The sequence below is a fragment of the Hyperolius riggenbachi genome, chromosome 2 (assembly GCF_040937935.1).
Source record: "Hyperolius riggenbachi isolate aHypRig1 chromosome 2, aHypRig1.pri, whole genome shotgun sequence".
NCBI classification, from domain to species: Eukaryota; Metazoa; Chordata; class Amphibia; order Anura; family Hyperoliidae; genus Hyperolius; species Hyperolius riggenbachi.
This window is the reverse complement of record NC_090647.1, coordinates 123,025,310-123,041,211: the sequence shown is the minus strand read 5'-3', so window position 1 is coordinate 123,041,211 and position 15,902 is coordinate 123,025,310. Positions and strand designations below refer to the sequence as shown.

Below are 15,902 nucleotides of genomic sequence, written 5' to 3'. Positions count from 1 at the left end.
AAATTGACAACATCCTGAAACTGAGCTGCAGCATGGTGGACAAGATCTTACAGAGATTTAACTTCACAGGTTCCACTCACAACAGATCTCACCATGGTTGACCAAGGGTCGTGTTCAGGGGCAAAGCCAGGATTTTCAAGTGGGGGATTCCTGAAAGGATTCCTTCAGCCACACACAATACAGTATAATAGTATGGTAGGACATCATGCTTGGTACACATAATACAACATCCCGTCTGACTGGCAGGATCTGACAACTATTTCCTAAATGTCAGATCTGCTCCCGATCGACAATGGGATCGATCAGGAGCAGTTTGAATACAGAGAGTAATGAGGACATGGTAATGAAGGGGAAAGTGAAACATTCACACAGCAGGGCACAGGGCTGTGCTCATACTTGACTCTGTTAAGTTCCCCAGAGCTGCTCCATGCTCCATACACACGTTGCTGCTCCATTCAAAGTCAACTGTAGCAAGGAAAGAAAGGGGGCAGTGCTGTAAGCTGCAGGATACCTGCAGATATTCTGGGGTCTCAACTTGTGCCTGTCTCCAGACACCGGCCCTGATCTGAGGGGGAGTCTGGGCAGCTGCAATCCCCTGCGTTTGCCTATGGTGTCCATCATCATATCCAGAGGTTGTCTTTTGCAAAAAGACGTATGAATGCATAGTACCAATGAAAAGCTAATAAGTTGGATGAAGGAGCGCCCCTAGTGGGCCCCTCTGGTCCAGGGTCTAAACCTCTGCACCCCCTATTGCTGCGCCACTGGCACCTATTTACAAAGAAACAGATGATGGATGATGGATGAATTCAGCAATCAAACTTTATTTAATAAACATGCAACAAAAACAATTTTTATTTACAAAGCATATGTGCTGACAGATTGACTCCTTTACAAACAATACTCTATAGCATCTGGATATGTTTTAATGGAGTAGAGCTAATGTGACACAGGGGGCTTGATTTGTTACGCTAAGGATTGTAAATTGGGATCCATTGGCTTTAGTACAACATGGCTGATGTGATGACTGGTGGGATGTCTTCTGCTTGGCCTGTGGTGCCCCCATGATGTGCTGAGCAACTGGGATGCTGGCTGCCTTCCTTTTGTTCATTAATATCACACTACCCTGGCCACAGGCAGCACACTATACATGAAATGTTGTGCAACTGTCCTGCTGTACAATACTTGTGCTTTCTGTAAAAAGAAAAAAAAGAAGAAAAACCGAGTAGTACTTTTCACTCCTCCACATGAGCCTTATTAAATCTTTAGTCACCCATACAGGTTGGGCGGCTACGAGGGAGGAGCCAGACAGTATGTGGTGGCACAGCATTCAACATTGAAGGGTACCTCACTTGGGTGGTGGGAACTAATCTTCCCCCCTCTCAAGACACCTTTGTCATAATGTTGGGGACACAACACACATTCTGCATACGACTGTTCTGGCGGGCTGTAATATGGACACATGGAGAAGCTGAGAGATAGCTCTCCCTGCGTCAAGTATTCTAGGAGACTGTAATAAATATATTCTCCTACTAAACCACTGCACTCACTCTCCACCCCAGCTTCACTCACTCTCCCTCCACCCCGGCTTCACTCACTCTGCCTCTCCTCCACCCCCACTGCACTCACTCTCCACCCCAGCTTCACTCACTCTCCCTCCACCCCAGCTTCACTCACTCTGCCTCTCCTCCACCCCCACTGCACTCACTCTCCCTCTCCTCCACCCCAGCTTCACTCACTCTCCTCCACTGCAGCTTCACTCACTCTCCCGCTTCATCTTTTACCACCACAGCTTACTTTAAGTAATTTTTCCCCACACAATTGTCATCATGTTGAGCAATTCAGTACAGTGTACATTCTGCAACATGTATGCATGCCTTGATCAGCGAATTGAGGGTGTTTAATGTTGCCCTGGGTGTGTGTGTGTTGCTCAATTAGAGGCTGAAGTCAGAGAGCTAAATGAGCATCTCGCAACACTGAGACACATACACAACATGGAGAAGAGCTTAGATCTCACGATCCAGACACTGGAGGGAACCGGTGAAGATGAGCCGGAGCAAGAAGCAGAGGTAGCCGCTAGTTGGGTCACAGTTAGAAGGAATAGGGGGAAAAGTGGCAGGGAGGCTAGTCCCGAGTTGTTCCTCTCTAATAAGTATGCTTGTTTGTGTAATATTGGAGAGGATGATTCTGGAGTGGCAACGCTGCAGCAGGATGTGTCTCTTAGCAACCAAGAGGCAGACCGCTGCAATGAGAAAGGGAATAGGAGTGAAGCTAAGGCTAGACAGAAACTGGTGGTAGGGGATTCAATTATTAGGCACACAGATAGGGTAATCTGTCGAAGAAACCATGAATGCCGTACAGTCTGTTGTCTCCCGGGTGCTCGGGTTTGGCATGTAGCGGAAAGAATTGACAGATTATTGGGTGGGGCTGGGGAAGACACACATTGGCGCCAATGACACAGTTAGTGGGAGATGGAAGGTCCTCAAAAATGATTTTCAGGTACTTGGAGAAAACTTAAATCAGGGACCTCCAAGGTGGTGTTTTCTGAAATACTGCCAGTGCCACGTGCTACATCTGAGAGACAGAGGGAGCTTAGGGAGTTAAATAAGTGGCTGAGAAATTGGTGTAGGAAGGAGGGGTTTGGATTTCTTATCTGGGTCTTCACTTTTTACCTTAAATCGATACTTCATTGTTGAGATATGCAGACCTCACAGAGCTGGAAGACAAAAGGAGGGGGTTCAGGGGCCTTCATAAGGTGGCCAACTGGCCATACATCTTTAGACTTGGCAGTCAGTCAACCATCAGATTCAATAATTATTATTGAATCTGATGAAAGTCGGTGCCACCAAGAGCATGCTAGATCGACAATTCAACCAGTTTAATGCCAAAATTGGTTGCATGTATCGATCGAACATGCTGGAAAATATTGGGCCGACATGCTCAATCAGGTAGTAGTATTTGTCTCTATTTGTTCTATGAGACTCTATAAACCTGAATTTCATTGCAAGGCCTTTACAAAGATATCCTTTGAGTTGATCCTTTGATTTGTTGTATAGAGTGCTATTTGCAGTAAACCTACCTTTGCTCTGACCCACCTGGTGGAGTAGTTAGTGCTCAGCATACTCTGAAGCAATGGATTCCTAGAACTGGCCTAACAAAGTACATGGCCTGGGGAGCGAAGGGATCAGCAGGATCTTCTCTTGGTGGTTCAGTGAAGAGTATTTTCTTTTGGACCAATGACACCACAGGTCTTGCGTTCACGCAATGGTACTGTGTTCCATGTGAAAATATCAGTACAATAACTATAGAGCTAGGGTTAAGATAACTGTAGGGTTATTACTGGGGGGTCCTAAAGGCTAGGATCAAGTGTATATATGGGAAGTAAAGGTTTTAGAGTTAAACATTTTCATGCGAAGGTTGGATTAAAGAAAAAGCAGGGCCGGCGCTGCCATTAAGACAAAGTAGGAAATTGCCCCTAGGGCCCCCCGAATGTTGCTGGGCTGCTAATGCCCTCCCCTCCCAAACTGTGCTCCCTGGGACCCCTGCTTAATCCGAGATTCCCATCTTTGTCCCTGCTGGATGCCTCTTTTCCATGATCTGCCGCACGACGTTATGCAATAACATGCGCCGGGTGACTGAGAAGAGGCAGTCAGCGGAGTTGAAGATTGGAAGCATAAACGAAGCAGAGCACTGGGAAAGGTGAATTGCAATTGCTTTAACAGTGCAGGGCCCCCGGGGAGCACAGTAGAGTTGAGAGCAGAGTCCCCTGAGACAGCTGTTGCCACCCCCTGGTCTCTCCTCTCGACTGTACTGTGCTCTCCGGGGCCAATGCAGGGTTTATAACAGCACTGCAACTCACCTATCCCAGCAAGCTGCTTTATCCATGCTTCTTGTCTTTATCTTCGCTGGTTGCATCTTTTCCATGACTCATCACACATCATTACGCAATAACATGCACCGGGTCAGTGAGAAGAGGCAGCCAGCGGGGACAAAGATGGAAAGCACCGGCGGATCTGTGTGCCGGGACAGGTGAGTTGCAGTGCTGTTACAAATCATGCAGGGGCCCTGCAGAGCACAGTAGAGTTAAGAAAGAGAGATCAAGGGCCGGCAACAGCTGGGTTGAGGTCCCTGGCGGCTGAATTTGCTGCAAGGAGGGGGTGCAATTTAACTTTACCCCAGGGCCCCATTAGAGCTTGAACTGGCACTGAACAAAGGCAAAGGTTTGGAGTTAGTGGTTGTTGAATTTGGAAACAAATCAGTGTTTTCCACCAACCAACCAATAAGACCATCAGGAAGTTAAAACCACCTTTATTAGATATTTGATTTGTGGCCAATGGCAACATTTTCGTGAATCTCCACTGCCTCATTCCGATTGTTTATCACTTGATAAAGCACAGCCACGGTCACTGTCAGCACAACGAGCTGCGTCTGTCGTTCTCCCAGATGTTGTGGTTAGTATGGAGAGTGTGGGATCTCAGTGAACCTGCGTGATTAAAATGAGGGGTATTGCAGACTAACAGAATAAGCTCTCCACTTGTAGCTTTGATCCTGTGATCACACGTGTTTTTGAAATTATCCATGGGAGCTGCTGTCTTTATATGGCATATTTTGGTTTATCGAGCGAGTGTCTCTCCTACGCACATAGATATCCCTCCCTTGGAGACAGAGAACTCTGTGGTTTATCTCTCATCACTGTATTACACAAGGTAATGAAAGTGTAGACGCACATTTTGGGAATGGAGATTAACTGCTTAATAGCTAAAGGTGCAGCTCCTACTTATCCTGATCAGTTTTCACGATTCAGCAGAGTGGAGATAATTGATAACAAAAAAGAGCAAAAAAAGGAACAAAGGATCAAGTGGAGATCACTGCTAGGTTGTGTAGGAACACGCAATATGGTTGGTTTAAGTTTCACTTTAACTTTCTATGTATTATGGGCTATGGATAGCCTCTGGAGGTATCACTGCACAAAGCTTTCTGTCTGCTTTTACATATACTCTACAGCTATTAGTGATTATTATGATTTTACCTCTCGTATAATGATGTACATAATCAGCTCCATTAAAGTTTAAAGAGAGTCTGAAGCCATATAAATTACCTCTTTTTCTTTTCAGTTATTTTAAGCATTAAAGGGGCACTATGGTGAAACATTTTAAAATATATGCAAACTGTAATGATCTGCTCTGCTGTCTGCACAGGCAGACAGCTGTTTGACCATTCTTTAGGTCTGAATGCTACAGGTCTCTGGAAAAGAGACCTGTCTTCACTTTGCAAGTTTCAAAATTGCTCTGCTGGTGAGGAATTTGCATACACTTGTCATGCAAATTGCTTACCTGTTTCCTCTAATGGCTTGCAGTATAAAAACCATTTCTTCCCAGAATTCATGGCTGGTCATGATGGTTTGTTCCTGCTAACTCACCTGGAGTATCAGCCTTTGCTATTGTTTGCTAAGATTATCTTAGAGTAATTCCTTGGGACTGCACTAGGCATCCCTTCTAGCGTAGTCAGGTTGTATTATCTGTTTTGCCTTGTAACTGTCTATCTGTTGCGGTCGACAGGAAATCGTTCAGTCTGTAGGGGTGTAAGCCAGAGCAGTGGTTGCTACTGGTTGCTCCATCTGTTTGTCTGTCTGGATCGCATCCGCTCTAGTGGTAGTGTGCTCTCTCTGGGAGTGTAGGCCAGAGCTGCGGTTGCTGCTGGCTACTCCTTCTCTCTGTCTTGTCTGGTACGAATGCTTGCTGTAGGCTTGGTGAGGTAACCGTTTAGCAAGAGTTCGCGTTCTCTATTTTGTGTTTGTGTTACATTGGTTAGTTAGGGTGGCACGCGTATCACTGGGCGCCTAACGTGCAGTGATCGTGTCTTTAACGCGTTCGCTGTTGCGAATGAGTGCGGAATTCGCGTTTAGCTAGCGTTTGTTATTTTCCTTGACGTTCTGATTATTGTTACTGTGTTCTATAAGTACCCACCAGCTCCTCTGGTGAGGTCTTGCTAAACTTATTGTTATTGTGTTCTATAAGAACCCACCAGCTCCTCTGGTGAGGTCTTGCTAAACTTATTGTTACTGTGTTCTCTAAGTACCCACCAGCTCCTCTGGTGAGGTCTTGCTACACTTGTGCTCTGTCTAATTCGGTCTTGTGTCACTATTGGCAATCGCCACTCTTGCGATTGCGTTCCCACTTCGTTTCTGCTGTTGTGTGTTCACCGTCGCTGGGTGGCGACTAGATTGGTGGACACACATACATTCTGTCTCTGTGCTCTCTCTCTTTAAGGGCTATCTTGCCCTGCATTGCTTCCCCTCGTACAATTCCCATCTGGCATCTATGGCAGTGCAGAGGCTGTGTTCCTCTGCACTCCACAGCTCCATCTGCCAGTGGAAATTTCCCACTACAGGTGCATAGCACCATAGCTGGGTTCTGTTAGATTACACGCTTGTGGAGGATTTCCGCAGTGTCGGCGCGCATCTTGTGCGCTGACCACGGAATTAATTCCGCAATCGTTACACAAACATAGACAAATAAAAAGTATGTTTTTTTCCTCAGTAAAATGAGCCATATATTGATTTTCTCCTATGTTGCTGGCACTTACAGTAGGTAGTAGAAATCTGACAGAAGTGACAGGTTTTGGACTAGTCCATCTCGTCTTCATAAGGGATTCTCAGCAAGGCTTTTATTCTTTATAAAGATATTCCCTAAAAAAGGACTTAAACAATGATGCTGGCCAGCTCCCCTGCTTGTTACACAGTTTTTATTGCAGTTGGACAGAGCAACTGACATTCACAAAGTGCTTTTGAAAATAAATACATCCCTAAAAATCCCCTATGAAGAGATAGACTAGTCCAAAACCTGTCCCTTCTATCTGATTTCTACTACCTACTCTAAGGCCTGGTGCACACCAAAAACCGCTAGCAGATCCGCAAAATGCTAGCAGATTTTGAAACGCTTTTTCTTATTTTTCTGCAGCGTTTCAGCTAGCGTTTTGCGGTTTTGTGTAGCGGTTTTGGTATAGTAGATTTCATGTATTGTTACAGTAAAGCTGTTACTGAACAGCTACTGTAACAAAAAACGCCTGGCAAACCGCTCTGAAGTGCCGTTTTTCAGAGCGGTTTGCGGTTTTCCTATACTTAACATTGAGGCAGAAACGCATCCGCAATCCAAAATCTGCAGCAGTCCGGGAGTATGCGTTTCTGCAAAACGCCTCCCGCTCTGGTGTGCACCAGCCCATTGAAATACATTACCCTAGCGGATCCGCACCCGCAAGCAGATCGCAAACAGCAGCGGAAACGCTCAGGTGTGCACTAGGCCTTAGTGACAGCAACATAGGAGAAAAGTAATGTATGGCTCATTTTACTCTGGAAAAAAATGTACTTCTTATTTGTATGTTTGCACATTTTTTAAATTTTAAAATGTTTCGCCGTAGTGCTCCTTTAAGATCAAAGCTGATTTGCCGCATTCCTGCTGCAAAACAAGATATGTATCCCCTCGAAATACTAGAGGGGAATTTTGCTTCCTGGAAGAGGTAGAGCTTTGCACAGTAGCTTTGCCTCTGCTCCAGTCAATCTCCGCCGATCTCCGCCTCTCCCCACCCCTCTCAGTCTTCTGTCACTGAGAGGGGCAGGGAGAAGCGGAGATCAGCAGAGATTGACTGGACTGGAAACAGAGCTACTGCACACAGCTCTGCCTCCCCTGGCTGCAAAATCAATGACCTGAAAAGTTATGGAGTTTTGCCCTTGGATTTTGGGGGGATTAATACCTTGTTCTGCTACGGGATTGCAGCGATTAACCTGTAACTAAAAAACGTTCCCCTGGGGGGGCACTCACCTCGGGTGGGGGAAGCCTCTGGATCCTATCGAGGCTTCCCGCGTTCTCCTGTGTCCCACGGTGGTCTCGCAGTGCACCTCCAAACAGCGGGGATGTAAATATTTACCTTCCTGGCTTCAGCGCAGGCGCAGTATCGGCTCTCCGCTCAGAGATAGGCAGAAATAGCCGATCGCTGTCGGTCTGCTCTACTGCGCAGGCGCAAGTCTCCTGCGCCTGAGTAGTAGAGTGGACCCGATAGGGATCGGCTATTTCCACCCATCTTCCTGCTGAGAGCCGCAACAGCGCCCCTGCTGGAGCCAGAGAAGGTAAATATATCAAGCCTTTTCAGGCTTGTCGAGCCAGGATTGCGGGACGCTTTGGGGGAGCCAGCGCCGGATTGCCTGCAGCTACAGGGGAGGGGGAAGCTTCATTGGGACCCTGAGGCTTCCCCCTCCCGAGGTGAGTACCCCGCAGGGGAACTTTTTTTTTGTTAGAGTCTCTTTAAGAAAAATAGGTAATGTATATGGCTTCAGACTCTCTTTGAGAGTGACATGCGACATGATGAGATAGGCCTGTGTATGTACAGTGCCAAGCATACAAATACTTATGCTATGTTGCTTTTCTTTATTCTCTGCCTCAAAGGGTTAATATTCAGCTATACAACTAACAGTTTTTCTCCAGTAGAGACTCAGTCCGACTATAGAGTCCCACCCTGATAAGGAATTACAGCCATAAAATACTTTCCTGATAAATAACTGGGCTTCTGAGAGCAGGGGATAGATAAAATGGTCAATAGTTCATATATTTCATCACTCTGAGATCATTCTGTTCATGGTCATTCAGACTTACAGGGGAAATAAACTCAGAACTTGTTCCCTGCTCTAAAAGATTAGCCACAGCATGATAACCTTTATGGGGGAAAATTATGTTACAATTTATGGAAAACTAAAAAAAACCAAACCCTCAAGTTTAACTTGTTTTCACTGTGTGTGTATTAGATTTTATGTGTATAGCTTGCATTTTTTCATAAAAGTGAGAAATTGGAGAAATGATTGACAGTGGAAGTGTTAAAATTAAATTGCGCTTCATTAATAAAAATTGCTATATACTGTACATAGATCAGTAGTGCTGCACAAGTCTGAAAATGTGGTACTATAAAAAAGGATTTTCCCATTGCAGTCTGCAGCCACTAGGAATTTATGAAACAATTTTGTACAAGTGAGGGATCTGTACTCTCTCCAGAGTAGGAACTGCCTAGAAATGTACCTCTTCCTTTATAAATAGAATTATCCCCACAGAACAAGAACCCTATCTAATCATTGCCATACCTGAACTACCTTAGTGACTATCCACAGTACGTTTGGCACTGCCATTTGACAGACTTTTAGGAACACTGTGGATTAGCTGTTTTTGTTATATATACATATAGAACTGAACTGAATGAATTGCCTTGGACTGACTCCCATTTGCCTTTATGCCTAGTATACTGGAAGCCTTGGGGATATATACCAAACATCACCTGCCTGGCTCACACAGTGCATTGTCCTTGTTCTGTTTTTCTCACTATTTCCACATACTACTATGGAGCTAGAATTTGGTTTGGAACCTACTAGGAATCGCTTTTAAATTGCGCCAGCACTATGTACAGCGATTCCTACAGCGATTGCAATTGCCACTCACTCTGTTTTGAAGCACTGTACAGTAAACTGTACAGTGCTTCCCATTAGCGTTCCCTTTTTTGTTTTGTTTTTTAAATAAACTTTATTATAGTTACCAGGTGTTACGATATCCGTCTTTTGTCTGTAGCCCAGCCCTAAAAAATAAGGTCATAAGTGCTTCTCTAAGGCCAATCACAGAAGTGCTTGTGAACTCTTCTGCCTAGGGGACAGGGTAAGTATAATTAACTTTATTTGAAATTCTAAAGCAATTTTTCTAAAGAAATTCTAAAGCTTCTATACATAGCATTGCGCTCAAACACTCTCAAAATGCTGCATGTCCTGCGATTGCAATTAACCCTAATCACAATTGCACTAGTGGGCTCTCCGCCATTTCCATACATTGGCAAAGTGTTTTTTGGAGTCACTGGCGATTGTCGGTGATCCAAAATCGCGTGTTGGAGGGTGTTAGATCAGGGCAGAATAAATGCCATTCAGATCTATCCTTATTTTCAGCAAATACTTATTCCATCTAAAATAATTCAGTTGGCTGAAATCAGAAAAGCTGAACATTTCCTTACTAGTGAGGCCAGCAATATATCAGTTTGCACAAGGAATGGCCAATCTGGTATCAGCCCAAATGGTTTCTATATCACAGACTGACTTCTGGCTTTGCCCCCCGATTGCCTGTCTCCCGCTGGCCGCCCTCTTTAGGTATTGTGGATATCCCCACCCTAATAGCAGTCTGGCCCAAACCTCAAATGGAGATCCCCTGCTCAGAATGTTTCCTCCGAATCTCCACTCATATTCTAGGCCATCCGCCATCTCTTTAGGGGGTAGGAATGTTTTTCACTAATCTTTGTCACATTAATTCTATCTGTCTTTACTGTTCCAGGTTTTTGTTTTCCCAGGGAGAAATTGGCTGCAGAACGTTAAACACAAATGGGGGAACACTGCAGGAAAACACAGGGCCGTCTTCCAGTCCTCCGCAGTTCGCAGAGAATGACACGCTGATCAAACGCATTCCTCAGCCTTCTCTGCTATACACTTGCTGGAGGAATGGGAAACATGTTTTACCTATACAAAGTGGATTTATAGATCCGCATTCTCGGGAACAGGTCCCTAGCATTGGTGGGGATTATTACACTTTTATTGTAATATTTGCGTCACGTGTTGTATTTTCAAAAAGTAATTTATAGATTTTCATTTGCAATAAAAGAGAACCTGTAACATCCAAGGACAGATTTATAACATTCGTGCCCCTGGGTGAAGTATGTTTTGGCTCCCCTTTCATGTGCAGCAGCTCCCCTCCCATTCCGTGTGCAGCCCCCTCTTAGATGTGTATCCTCCACGTACTGTAGCCCCTCTACTTTATGAAGAGCTCCCTTGGGCATCAGTTTCCCTTTTTCATGTGTTTCTCCCAATTTTCAGCCTCCTATTTCATTTGTAGCAACCCCTCTTTCATGTTAGGGTGTCCACTTTGGCTGCAACCGCCCAAGGCCCGGGCCTTTGCGGTCTTTCCAGAAATCTGGCCTTGATAACATCATTTTATCAATGCTACCATAGTACAGAAACCTAGGACAAAAAAAATCCTGAAATCTGATTTCATATTCCTTATGCACCCTGCTCAAGTAGGCTGTTGCTTTCTCTGTGCTTATTCAAGTCCCTCCATAACCAGAATTGTTTTGAAATTCCAATGTCTTTGTAACATAACTTTTTGGCTGCCAATATTTTTTTCTGTATGCTGCAGAGCCGGAGCTGGCTTTACTTGTCCAGTATCCCTCAGCCATCCAGCCCCCAAATGCAGAGTAGAGCAGGACGTGCTTTGATATTTACCTGATTTGTTCACTGGACTGGTCTTCTCTTCCTCCAGGAAGCAGCACCGTATGCCGACATCATGCTCCAGGTCCCGAGTACATACAGCACCATTCCATGGAGTAGAAGACTTGATGCAGTGTCCAGATCAGGTAAATATCATTTAAGTGCTTCATATCATTCAAGTGCTCCATGTGCTACTCTGCATTTGGAGGCTGGCTAACTGACTGTGTGAGGCAGGACGAGTAAAGCCGGCAGTGTCGGCGCAGCTGAGTTATCTCACACGAATAATTTGGGCGTGGTAGCCAAAGGTTAATGGTATTAAAAATTATTCCATTTCCATTTGCAGCTAGTATGGAATCTATACCCTCTCTGGGGAATGGGCTTGCTAGCTGTACACTGTGTGAAACGAGGCCACCCTGAGTAATAACATGTCCAATATAGGATGGCTTACTAGTCAAGACTCTACAGTCTGCCTACACATCAAGGAGAAGGAACACTCTTTTCAACATGATGAAATACATCTTTTGGATCTTTTGGATATCCAAGGCGATGTAATAAATATATCTTTAGTCACCTGGGGCTTCTTCCAGCCTCTAGAAGTCATGTGTGTCCCTCGCCACAGTTGTTTTCAGCACTATGCTATTATCAGGAGTCTTTGTGCAGATGGTTAAAATAATAATAATAATGTGTTTTGCCTTCTATTTACTTTTCAGGAGAGCTGGGCTGAATTAATGCTACTCAACCACTCATTTGCATAGATAAAAAGTTCTGCTCTATTAATGCCATAAAATAGAAAGTGAATATAGGAAAGCTCTAAGTAAGCATTGGACTATATGTATCCGTGTTTATCTCATCATGTCATATGTCAGTTCAAGTACACTTTAAGTTTGGCATAGACTATGGGTGGTGCACAGTGGTTACAAAGAATGATTTTTTTCTTGTGCTTTGACAAGGCAGCTTGAGCACAATGTGGAAGAGGTCAACAATGTGCTGCTATTAGGGCTCACAGATCATTTGGAGTAGTACTTTTGGGCAGTGTATCCCAGGAGCAGTGGCGTATCTATAGGGGTGCATCTATGGCTAGTGCCATGGGCGCCACAGCACCCATGGGCGCCATGCCCGCACCCCCTTCTCCCTGTGCTGTGCCGCTAAAATGTATTTATTGAGCCGCCGCTCAAAAACAGTCGCCCCTTCTCCTCTCTGTGCTGCGCGCTGCATGTATAGAGGAGCCTCCCCCTCCCCTCCTTCTCCACCTCCTTCTTCCCCGTGCTGCTGCCGCTAAAGCAATGAGCAAGCCTGGAATCAGCAGCGACCAGGAGACAGGACAGGAGATCGGGTACATAGTAGCCGCGCGGTGAACTTCATGCAGGAAGTGACATCATCAGTCACTCCTGCATGAAGTTCACCGCGGCTACTATGTGCCCGATTTCCTGTCCTGTCTCCTAGTCGCCACTGATTCCAGGTTTGCTCATTGCTTTAGCGGCGGCAGCATGGGGAAGAAGGAGGGGGAGAGGTGGAAAAGGTTCTCAATACATGCAGCACGCAGAGGAGAAGGGGGTGACTGTTTTTGAGCGGCGGCTCAATAAATACATTTTAGTGCCGCCGCTGATTTTAAGGTGTGCAGCACGGGGAGGGTGGAAACTGTATTGGGCTCAATACATTCATTTTAGCATGGGAGTGCAATTTTGAGCGCAGCAAAGGGAGAAGGAGAGGGGGGGGGGGGGGGAGAGAAAATGGGCCAATTTTGTGTGGTGGGGGTGTGGGTAAGTTGGGGGCGCAATTTTAGTGTTTGCCACAGGCGCTGGTTTATCCAGATACGCCCCTGCCCAGGAGAGAGGACAACAACTACAAAGGGCAGACTGCTGATTGGTGCCTTCTCGCATTTCCCATACTGTGAAAGGCTGTCCAAATGACAATTTGCCCTACAAAAGCCCTAATGGTGGCACATCAGTGGTGTATCCCAACTCCTTCTCTGGCTGCGCAGAGCTCACCTCGAAGCAGGAGTGGAATGAATGCCCAAAAGAAGCACCTGTGAGAATATTCTGCTGGATATCACTGTTTCATATACACTTTTATAGAGCGAAACAGCTGGCAGCACTCAAATAACATTCTGATGGGCCATAACAGATGCAATTTCTTTTCTGTTCTGTTTAAATTTAGCATTCCAAAATTATTTGCCATTACTTCTTAGCAAGTGGAAATTCATATTGGAAATATAGTGTAATCATTTGGTCACATGCAGAGTGAAAAGTTTCATCTGGGAGGCAGAAAAGGACACTTTGTATCATTCAGGATCAAATCTATTTTTGGAAAGGTGGAGTCATGTCATGAAACAAGCAGCTGCAGTATCTCTCCTATGGCATGACTAGGTAATTGCAGGAAACCAGCACAGCTAGAGGTATGTGAAGTCAAGGAAAAAAATGCTATGGACCAAGTGGGTAAGGGGTTTGCATGTCTGTAAGGGCCCATTTCCACTAGCAATCCACTAGCAATCGCTAGCGCTTGTGCTAAACGCTAGCGATTGCGTTTCAGCAAAGTCCCTTTTTTTGGCGATTGCGATTTTGCTATGCAGTGCATTGCATAGCAAAATCGCGGTAAAAATCGATCCGAGGCAAGATCACACTTTGGTAAAAAACGAATTGCGGTAGTGGAAATTACCTACTGCGATTCCTATGTTATTATGCAAACCCTAGTGATTTAAAAATCGCTAGCGATTTGTGATTTTGGGATTCAGCATCGCAATCGCCGCAAGTGGAAAACGGCCCTAAGGTTGTTATTGCCGTCTATGGGGTTTATTCACAAAGCTTACCTATTTTTCCCTTTAACTGTGAGGAGAGCTAATGCATGAGATAAACCAATAAGGAGAGATAATTCATGAGTTAAGTCAAATAAGGAGCAATGTGGAGCGAAAATGTCGATATTCTATTTTTGTGAAAATAATGTAAAATTCGACCTTTGAGCGAAAATGCCATCAAAGGTAATTTAGTGATACGTTTTTATTTTTTTGCAATTTTCTTACTAAAATTAAATAATTCTCACTTGTTTTGTGAATTTTCGCAGTAAAAAATATAATTTTTCACATTTTACGCAAAATCGCAGGTGCCGAGGCATGCTGATATGCAAATGTTGGCATTAGTGTTGGGCGAACATCTAGATGTTCGGGTTCGGGCCGAACAGGCCGAACATGGCCGCGATGTTCGGGTGTTCGAGCCGAACTCCGAACATAATAGAAGTCAATGGGGACCCGAACTTTCGTGCTTTGTAAAGCCTCCTTACATGCTACATACCCCAAATTTACAGGGCACGTGCACCTTGGGAGTGGGTACAAGAGGGAAAAAAATGTAGCAAAAAGGGCTTATAGTTTTTGAGAAAATCGATTTTAAAGTTTCAAAGGGAAAACTGTCTTTTAAATGCGGGAAATGTCTGTTTTCTTTGCACAGGTAACAATCCAAAAGCTTTCTCTATTGGACATTTTGGCAATATAGTCACCTCCCCTACGGTCTCTATCCCTCCCTGGTCTCTCCATCACCATCCCACTGCTAGGACCCCCGCCTTATGCATGCGTGCATGTACACATATGTACGTGTAAGTACAGTGCTCCCCAACAAAATTCCTTTATGGTATGTATATATACATATATACTTTTCACGATCAGGGAATCTAAATGTACTATGCCCCATGGAATTAAACATACATGGTTAAATCCCACATGGTTAAATCCACCAGGTAAATCCCACTTCGCTCTCTCTATATATATAAAAAATTATATGAAGCCCAGTTACTATTTTTTATTTTATTTTATTTTTTATTGTTTATATTTTATTATTATTTTTTTATTATCCAGATATGTTTAAATAAACCTTTTACCATGCTTATGAGCAGAGACATATGTCAGTTAATATGAGATCTATGACTATAAACACTGATGGACAATTCACCCTTTATGACCCAGGAGAAACTTCAATCAATGTGGGAGGGAACATTCAGACTATAACATCTCCCGGGCGGCAGTTCACTTTTTACTGGCTTTGATAAAGGCGGCTGTGGACCGCTGAAACGCGTCAGCACTTCAGTAAATCTACCTGGGGATCCGAATTGCACCAAGGAATGCAGCACACCAACTAAACGCATGGAAAACGACTCCTACTAAGTCTGTGTAGTGAAGCTGTATAGTGGTAACCACGCAACCACGCAATAGGAGACGCAGGCAACAGGTGACGTCACCGGAACTGAACTAGCCGCCACCTGGAACTGCCGCTGCGCTTCACCGCCGCAGCGACAGAGGAGTACATGGGAGACGCGAGCTGTTACGAGTTGTAGAGCAGCCGGCCGGAGCTCCAACTCGCGAACTGGACTAATATTCTTATCGTAACCTAGAGGCAACCTAGAGGGGAGCGTGAGTATACAAAACTGCACCCAAAGGTATACCGCTCATGAAATATACACTGGATAGCGCTAATATAGGCGAAGGAACTTTACGTTACGTTATTGACTAGTGAATCAGCACTTTTCCTACTCAGTAGGACTAATCATAAGGGGATCGGCAAGACCACCGAAGAGGAACTGTGTGCAACAAATACTGATACCCCCTAATCCACTGAGTCTCCATTATAAACTCACCATCTATATTCATTGC

The 15,902-nt window shown here is 44.8% G+C and overlaps 1 long non-coding RNA gene across 2 annotated transcripts in view; it reads left to right on the top strand.

Moving 5' to 3' along the window:
• LOC137544054 (uncharacterized) overlaps positions 1-15,625 on the top strand; it is a 56,805-nt gene extending 41,180 nt beyond the window's left edge. Inside the window, exons 4-5 of one of the 2 annotated variants that reach the window (XR_011025710.1) lie at positions 11,322-11,415; positions 15,219-15,625. This is a non-coding gene — a long non-coding RNA (uncharacterized lncRNA). Of the gene's footprint in view, positions 1-11,321; positions 11,416-13,508; positions 13,649-15,218 lie in introns of those variants that run through there. The other variant, XR_011025711.1, reaches the window with a different exon arrangement.
• Positions 15,626-15,902: the final 277 nt, after the last annotated feature.